Source organism: Lichenostomus cassidix, chromosome 1Aa (genome assembly GCF_008360975.1).
Source record: "Lichenostomus cassidix isolate B80296 chromosome 1Aa, HeHo_3.0, whole genome shotgun sequence".
Taxonomy (NCBI): Eukaryota; Metazoa; Chordata; class Aves; order Passeriformes; family Meliphagidae; genus Lichenostomus; species Lichenostomus cassidix.
In genome coordinates this window covers 51,009,562-51,017,505 of record NC_139480.1, presented here as the reverse complement: position 1 = coordinate 51,017,505, position 7,944 = coordinate 51,009,562, and the positions used below count along the sequence as shown (strand labels likewise).

General features: G+C 48.6%; 1 long non-coding RNA gene across 1 annotated transcript; it reads right to left on the bottom strand.

Moving 5' to 3' along the window:
- Positions 1-545: 545 nt before the first annotated feature.
- On the bottom strand, positions 546-7,520 carry LOC146443840 (uncharacterized). The gene is made up of 4 exons (XR_014849327.1): positions 7,320-7,520; positions 2,610-2,692; positions 796-2,574; positions 546-632 (listed from the first exon to the last, which is right to left on the bottom strand). It is a non-coding gene; the product is annotated as an uncharacterized LOC146443840 (long non-coding RNA).
- Between the last annotated feature and the right edge of the window lie 424 nt (positions 7,521-7,944).

Sequence of the window (7,944 nt, the reverse complement as noted above, 5' to 3'; positions counted from 1 at the left end):
AGTCCCGGAAGGGCGAGCAAGCTCTGTGCAGACACCAGACCAAAGGAACCGTCCCCACCGCCGACCGGAAGGCGAAAGCCCCGGGCCTCGCCCCTGCTCTTCGGGGACGACACGCAGGGGCCTCACCACCCTGAGGCTCCTCAGGGGTGGCACGGGGACAGAGGCTGTGACGCGCCCCGAGTACGGGGGCGTCACGCTGGCCAGGGGCCAGCAGACTAGGCAGAAAGCTGCCGGGCTCGGGGAGGAGCCCTGCGCTCTGCTTACCGGGTGGGCTGGGGGGCCGGGAGAGCTCCGTGTCCCCGACTCGGGTGCGGAGAGAGGGGCTCTGACCCTGCTTACAAGGTGGCCCCTCTCTCCGGGCAGCCAAAGGAGCACAGCGTTGGCAAACCACCAACAACAGCAAAGACCTTGCCCCTCTCGCTTACAGGGGAGGTCGCCCAGCACGGAGCTATGGCCTTTGCCCAGAGGGCCTCTCGCGCCCACTTCTTCACCTCCAGGCCGCCGCTTCGCTCGCCTTGCCCCGCCGTTCTACTCTTGACCTCGCCGCTCTACTCTTGAGCTCGCCGCTCTACTCTTGACCTCGCCGCCGCAGCTCTCGCCTCGCTGGCTCTTGCCTCGTCGTCCCACGGCTTCTGCCGACAGACGACGAGACACTCAGCACCCAACGGCTCCGGCTCCCACGCCCGAGGGGAACGGCCACCCAGCAGCCCCAGGGGGAGATCCTCGAGCCACCACCCGCAGACACCAGCCCCCCGCCCCAGCTCCACAAAAGCCCCCAACTTCAGCTTGGCTCACCATCGCGACGTCCGGCGCAGTCCCATCCGGCGCTGGGAGCGAGGCCCTCTGGGCAAATGAAGCTGGGCACGCAGAGCAGCGGCCAAAGAGGCTGCTAGCCCTGCTTACAGGGGCCTCCGGCCGCTGCCTGGACTGTAAAGTGCCCGGGACTCCAGAGCACCGGCTCTGGGCCCCGAGGCCTGCGGAGGGGCTCCTTCTCCTCTCCGGTTCCGGGGGGCTAACCCCCACCTAGGCTGCCGGCTAAAGGGAGCACTGAGGCTCCCAGACACGCAAGCCTGCTTACAGGCCGGTCGACACCCGAGGGGCCACGGAGCTCGGCCTTCCCCCACGGCGACAGGAACGACACTCGACACTTGACACTCGATAGTCACGCCAGTCCAAGCTCGTGGCCTAAGGCCGAGGGGCCGGGAGCCCAGCCCCGAGGACAGGGAGGGCACACGCCCGGCCCCGTCACTCCTGGCCCCAGGCCCCTAAAAGGCCGGGACCAGGGATACCCGCCTGATTACAGGGGGTCCCTCCAACCGCCCGCCGAGGCCCGGGGACGCACACAACCCCACTTACGGGGCCGTCCTCCGTGGCCCGGCACTCCCAACAAAGCGCCACGGAGCGCTCTCGTTCCTGTCACCTGCCTAAAGCAGCCTCTCCAGCCCTGAGTTACAGGGACCCGGGGCCGCTCCTGGGGACAAGGGGCTCCACAAAATCGTGACACGTGCCCCGACTACGGGGCCGTGGACGCGCTAGCAGGTCGGTAGCACCTGCAGGACGGGCAGCCGCGCAGCACAGGCAGAGACCCGGGCCCTGGCTACAGGCGGGTCACCGTGCCCACGCTACCACTAAGCGGCTTGGTGCCGTCAGGACTGGCAGCCGCGCAGCACAGGCAGAGACCCGGGCCCTGGCTACAGGAGGGTCACCGTGCCCACACTACCACTAAGCGGCTTGGTGCCGTCAGGACTGGCAGCCGCGCAGCACAGGCAGAGACCCGGGCCCTGGCTACAGGCGGGTCACCGTGCCCACGCTACCACTAAGCGGCTTGGTGCCGCCCTCGGCAAGCAGGGCCAAGACCTGAGTCCTTCCCCTCCCGCTCGGCCGCGGCGACGGTTCCTTCGGCCCAGTGCCTGCACACAGCTCCTCCTTCCCTCCTGGGAAGTCTAAGCTACGCTGGCCTATTTCTAAAGGGGGTCTAAAGCACAGCCACGCTCGCTCACGCACGCCAACTACGTACAGGGGGACACTGGGGAGGGGAAGGCAGTCCCGGAAGGGCGAGCAAGCTCTGTGCAGACACCAGACCAAAGGAACCGTCCCCACCGCCGACCGGAAGGCGAAAGCCCCGGGCCTCGCCCCTGCTCTTCGGGAACGACACGCAGGGGCCTCGCCACCCTGAGGCTCCTCAGGGGTGGCACAGGGACAGAGGCCGTGACGCGCCCCGAGTACAGGGGCGTCACGCTGGCCAGGGGCCAGCAGACTAGGCAGAAAGCTGCCGGGCTCGGGGAGAAGCCCTGTGCCCTGCTTACAGGGTGGGCTGGGGGCCGGGAGAGCTCCGTGTCCCCGACTCAGGTGCGGAGAGAGGGACTCTGACCCTGCTTACAAGGTGGCCCCTCTCTCCGGGCAGCCAAAGGAGCACAATGTTGGCAAAACACCAACAACAGCAAAGACCTTGCCCCTCTCGCTTACAGGGGAGGTCGCCCAGCACGGAGCTATGGCCTTTGCCCAGAGGGCCTCTCGTGCCCCCTTCTTCACCTCCAGGCCGCCGCTGTGCTCACCTTGCCCCGCCGTTCTACTCTTGACCTCGCCGCTGCAGCTCTCATCATGCTCACTCTTGACCCCGCCGTTCCACTCTTGAGCTCGTTGCTGCTGGTCCTCTTTAGCTGGCTCCTCTTACCTCATCATCCCACAGCTTCTGCCAATGTATAATGACATGGTCAGGCCTGAAGATCCCTCACCTCCCGCCCCTGAATGTGACGGCTATCCAACAGCCCTACAGTGACGTCCTCGAGCCACCCTTTTAAAAGCCTAATTGTTACAGTGGGTCTTCCAATATATTTTTTTCATAGAGTGTGTATTTCAAAATCCCTGCCTGACTGGGGACACCACTCTTATTTCTGAGGTATATGTGAAGGATACTTTCCCTCTTCATTGGTATAACTAAGTGACATTAACTCCTACAATCATTTTTTTCACTGTTCTATATTATTGCCTCAATACTGCTTCAAAATCGTGTGTTACACTATACTAGTTTTTGCAGATGCTACCCTCTGTACTAAATATTGCTGATAAAGATTTTGTAGTCTAATCATTATCATAACAGGTTTCATGAATTTCTATGAAGATATTTGGTTTGCAACCTCTTCTTCCAAACAACAAAATTTTGTACATTTTTCTTTATACTTCTAAAACCTTCTAGGCATAAAGCATTGACAAAATCTATGGATAAAAACTGTTTTAGCCACACTAAATTTCCCTGCCGAGTTTAGAAATAAAGGCACAGTTTTGCACATCACAACTCAAAAGACTTTTCTAATCCACTTTTGTCTTCAGCTCCCCATTCTGACCCTGACAGTGCTCTTCTAAAGTACCTCAGATTTTCAGCTAAAAACATCACCTACGTCCAGATGCCTATACAAACTGAGTGAGAGTTACAAGACAGCTTCCTTATTCAAATCACAGTGTGCTAGAGCCTCAGAGCCAGCTATAGCAATAGAACCCCAAGTGCAGCTCGCTGTAGCTATGGAACCTCAACCACAGGCTGCTGTATCTTCAGAACCCCAAGCACAGCTTGCTATAGCAACATAATCGAAACAAAAACTTTGTACAGCAATACAAACCACAACTGTCTAAACACTAATATAACTTGGATTGTAACTTCTTTTAATGTAATACCTAACATATGGTTCACAAGTGGTTTAACATTGCATAGACAAACCCAAACAAACAAAAAGCAAAAACAAGAAAAAAAAGAAACCCAAAACTGAAAAACTGACCAAGTGGAAACCCCAAAAAAACCCAAAAAAAACCCCAAAAAAACAAAACCAACAAACCCTCCCCAAAAAAACCAAAACAAAGCACAAAATAACAAACCTCCACCAAAAACCTCACAATCCAAAGACCCCACAACCCAAAAACACCACCAAAAAAAGGCCAAAAAACCCAAAATAACAAACAAAAAAGCAAGATAGCAACAAAACCAACAAAAGAACCAAACAAAAAAACAAACAAAAAACCCCCAAGAAACCAAACAAAAAACAAAAAAAACCAATACAAAAAAAACCCCTAAAAAAGCTGCCAAACCACCCCCCAAAACCCCCCAAATTAATCTCCTCCCCTAAAAAAACCTCCAAAAAATACCCCTCCCCCCAAAAACCAAAACAAAAAAATCCCAGAAAAACACACAAACAAACAAAAAGTAAACAAACACCCAGCTCATCAAGTGCATAGCTTCAAAGATTGACAAGTATAGAACTAATGAGAAACTGGCAAATGCAATGCCATTTGGCCACAAAATACAGAATTTATACCGGTTACAACCAGAGAGAACAAGGAACACCATAATGTTCCAAAGACAAAGTTGAAAAGCTCAGATGCAAAAAAAACTTTGAGTTTTCATCACAACAAGACCCTCACAACCACTGAATTGGGGAGGCGCAACTGCAGTGCAAAAGAACTATTTATAACCTAGAGATCATCTTATGTAAATTAGTTGCAGTGGTATATAGTGACACAGTAACATCAATACATACTATAACATTAATATACGCTATAACATAGTAACATTAACTGCTACTTAGTGTATAAATACACCACAGCACTTGACAAAGGCAGGTGAGTTAGGTGGAGAAATCCCCCTCACCTCCAGCGCTGCAATAAAGAAATATCTGCTCTATAGACATCCATCTATGGGGCTTTATTTTCAGCCTAGCTTTTTCGGTTGAAAACAAACCCTTCTTTGTTTTCTTAGCTTTTCTGTCCAAGATGCTACCTCCGCCTTCTGTCTCACAACAGATTTTCCCTCAAAAATGCTGATTTTTCCTCTCTAAACTACATCAAATTCACCCCAAAATATTCACGTCAAAAAAAGCTGATTTCTTCCCTCTACATTACATGAGGTTTTCTTTTAAAAACATGACATCATCCCCTACAAGTTGTCTCAGATTCTGCACCAAAAAAACCCATCCTGTCCCCCAGAGACTTCTTCACATTTTCCTTCCAAAATGCTCCTTCTGCCCCACAAAAATTATCTCAGGTTTTATCACAAATTTTCCTCTGCCTTTTCATCCACAAATCACCTCAGACTTTTCCCCAAAACAAAAAAACCCCCAAAAAGATAAACAAAAACCAAAAACCCCAACCCCCAGAAAACAAACCAAAAATCCCCAAATCCCCCAAAAAACCAAACACCACACACAGAACCAAACACAGCAAAAACCATAAACAAATCCCAGAAAACCAAACAAAAACCAGAAAACCTCCCCAAACCCCCCAGAAAAGAAACAAAAAACCAAAAAGAAACAAAAAACAAACACCAAAAACACCACCAAAAAAGAAGCAAAAAAAAGAAAAGAGAAGAAAAGAGAAGCAAAGAAAAAAAAGAAAAAAGAGAAAAGAAGCAAAGAAAAGAAAAAAGAGAAAAGAAGCAAAAAAAAGAAAAAAGAGAAAAGAAGCAAAAAAAGTGAAAAGAAAGCAACAAAAAAAGTGAAAAAAGAAGCAAAAAAAAACGTGAAAAAAGCACCAAAAAAAAAAAAAGATAAAAAAAGAAACAAAAAAAACCAAAAAACCAAAATGAAACCAAAAAACACTCCCAAAATCCCCAAAATAAAACATCAAAAATCAAAAAACCCCGAAAAAACAAAAAATTAACCAAAAACTAAAAAAACCAAATATCCCCCCCAAAATAAAAAACGTAAAATCCCCCCAAAATAAAAAACCCCAAAATTAGAAAACCCCAAACCCCCCAAACCAAGAAACACCCAAAAAAATTAACTCCCCCCCAAAAAATAAAAAACCCAAACCAAAAAAAAAGCCAAAACCAAAAAATAACCCCCAATATTTAAAAAACCCAAAAAAACCTAAAAACCCCAAAACAAAAAACCCTGAAAAAAAAGAATCAAAAATTAAAAAGAAACCAAAAAAAACCCCAAAATAAAAAATCTAAAAAATCCCAAAAAACAAAGAACACCCTAAAAATTTTAACCCCCACAAAGAACCCCAAAAGAGATAAACAAAAACCCCAACCCCCAAAAAACAAACCAAAAGCCCCCAAACCCCCCAAAACAAAGAATCAAAAAAGCCCAAAAACCCCCAACCCCCTCCAAAAAAACAACCAAACACCACACGCAGAACCACACACACAAAAAAACATAAAAAACCAAAACAACAACAAAAAAAAGGAAACCCAAAAAACCTCCCCAAACCCCCCACCCCCCCAAAAAGAAACCAAAACGAAGCCAAAACATTTCCAAAACAAAAAAAATCCCAAAAAATAAACAATCCCAAAAACCAAAAAAAAGTTTCGAAAACCAAAAAAACCCAAAACCAAAAAACTCCCCAAAAATAGGGCCCCAAAAAGGTTAAAAACCAAGAAAACAAAAAAAAAAAACCAACCCCCCCAAAAAACCTAAAAAACCAAAAAAGAACAAAAAAAAAAAAACCAAACAAAAAAAAACCCAAAACAAAAAAAAAAAAACCCAAAATTTTAACCACAAAAACAAAAAAACACCCAAAAACATAAACAAAAAACAAAAACCTAACCCCCAAAACACAAACCAAAAACCAAATTTGTTGCGGCGCGTATATGAGAACACAATAACATCAATATATACTATAACATTAACATATGCTATAATAACATAATAACATTAAGTGCTATTTACTGTATAAATAAAGCAGAGTACTTAACAAAGGCAGGTGAGATAGGTGGGGAAATCCCCCTCACCTCCAGCACTGCAATACAGAAATACCTGCTCTACAGACACCTGACTATAGGGCTTTATTTTCAGCCCAGCTTTTTGAGCATCACCTTTCTTTGCTATCCCAGATTTCATATCAAAGATGCTCCTTCTACCCTGCAAAAATTACCTCAGGTTTTATCACAAATTTTTCTCTGCCTTTGCTCCACAAATTACCTCAGACGTGTCCCCATTTTCCCAGCTACATGTTGCCTCAGGTTTTCCCGCCAACAATGTCCACTACATGTACTCCACAGATTACTGCAGCTTTTGTTCTCACACTGCTCAATTTTGCTCCAAAATGTTCATCCTGCAGCCCACAGGTGATGCCAGGGAACTCTAACATTCTTCCATTATGAGGCTGGTGCCCTGCCCTCAGAGTTCCTTTGCCCTGCCCTCAGAGTTACCGCAGCTTTTCCCCTCACGAAGTGAAACATTGTGACACTTTCCCCCTCTGTGTCTCAGCCCAGGGGTGATTCCCACACGGCTGATGTATCCCCCCGGCACCCTGACAGGGGCGGGCAGAGCCGGTTCGAGCTCCAGCATTCCCTCCCTATGAACTTCTCGCTGTGCCCTCACACTTACTTCTCGCTTTTCTCCGAACAAATTGAGCACCGTGCAGTTCTGCGATGATGCCGTCCCTCCTTCCTCGGTGCCACAGCCCAAGCTCTGTCCTACACCGGCTCCCAGGTGGTTTATATGCCCCCGCCGCCCCGCCGCGACAAGCACAGCTGAGGTGATTTCCCCGCCGCAGCTCTGAGGGAGCGGCAGCTGCACCCGAACCGGCGCGGACCGGTTTTTCCCGCCCTTTTTCCCTCCCTCAGCGCTCCCCTCAGAGCCTCAGGGCAGCCGCAGCACCTCACTGACAGCTGGTGCGGCGACAGGAGCCGAGCAAAAAACAATCCAACAGGAAACCAAACAGCAAACAAAACCACCTTCCCAACAATAAAAAAACCCCCAACCCCCCCCCCCCAAATATAAACCAAACCCCCTCCCAAAACAAAGAACCAAAAAAGCCCAAAATCCCCCCAACCCCACCCCAAAAACAACCAAACACCACACAAAGAACCAAACATACACAGGAAAAAACCCACAAAAAAGTAAAAAAAAAACCCCAAACCAAACCAAAAAAAACCCTCCAAAAATAAAAAACTCCCCAAAAAACCCAAAAAACAAATAAAATAAAACTCCACCCCCAAAAAATCCTGAA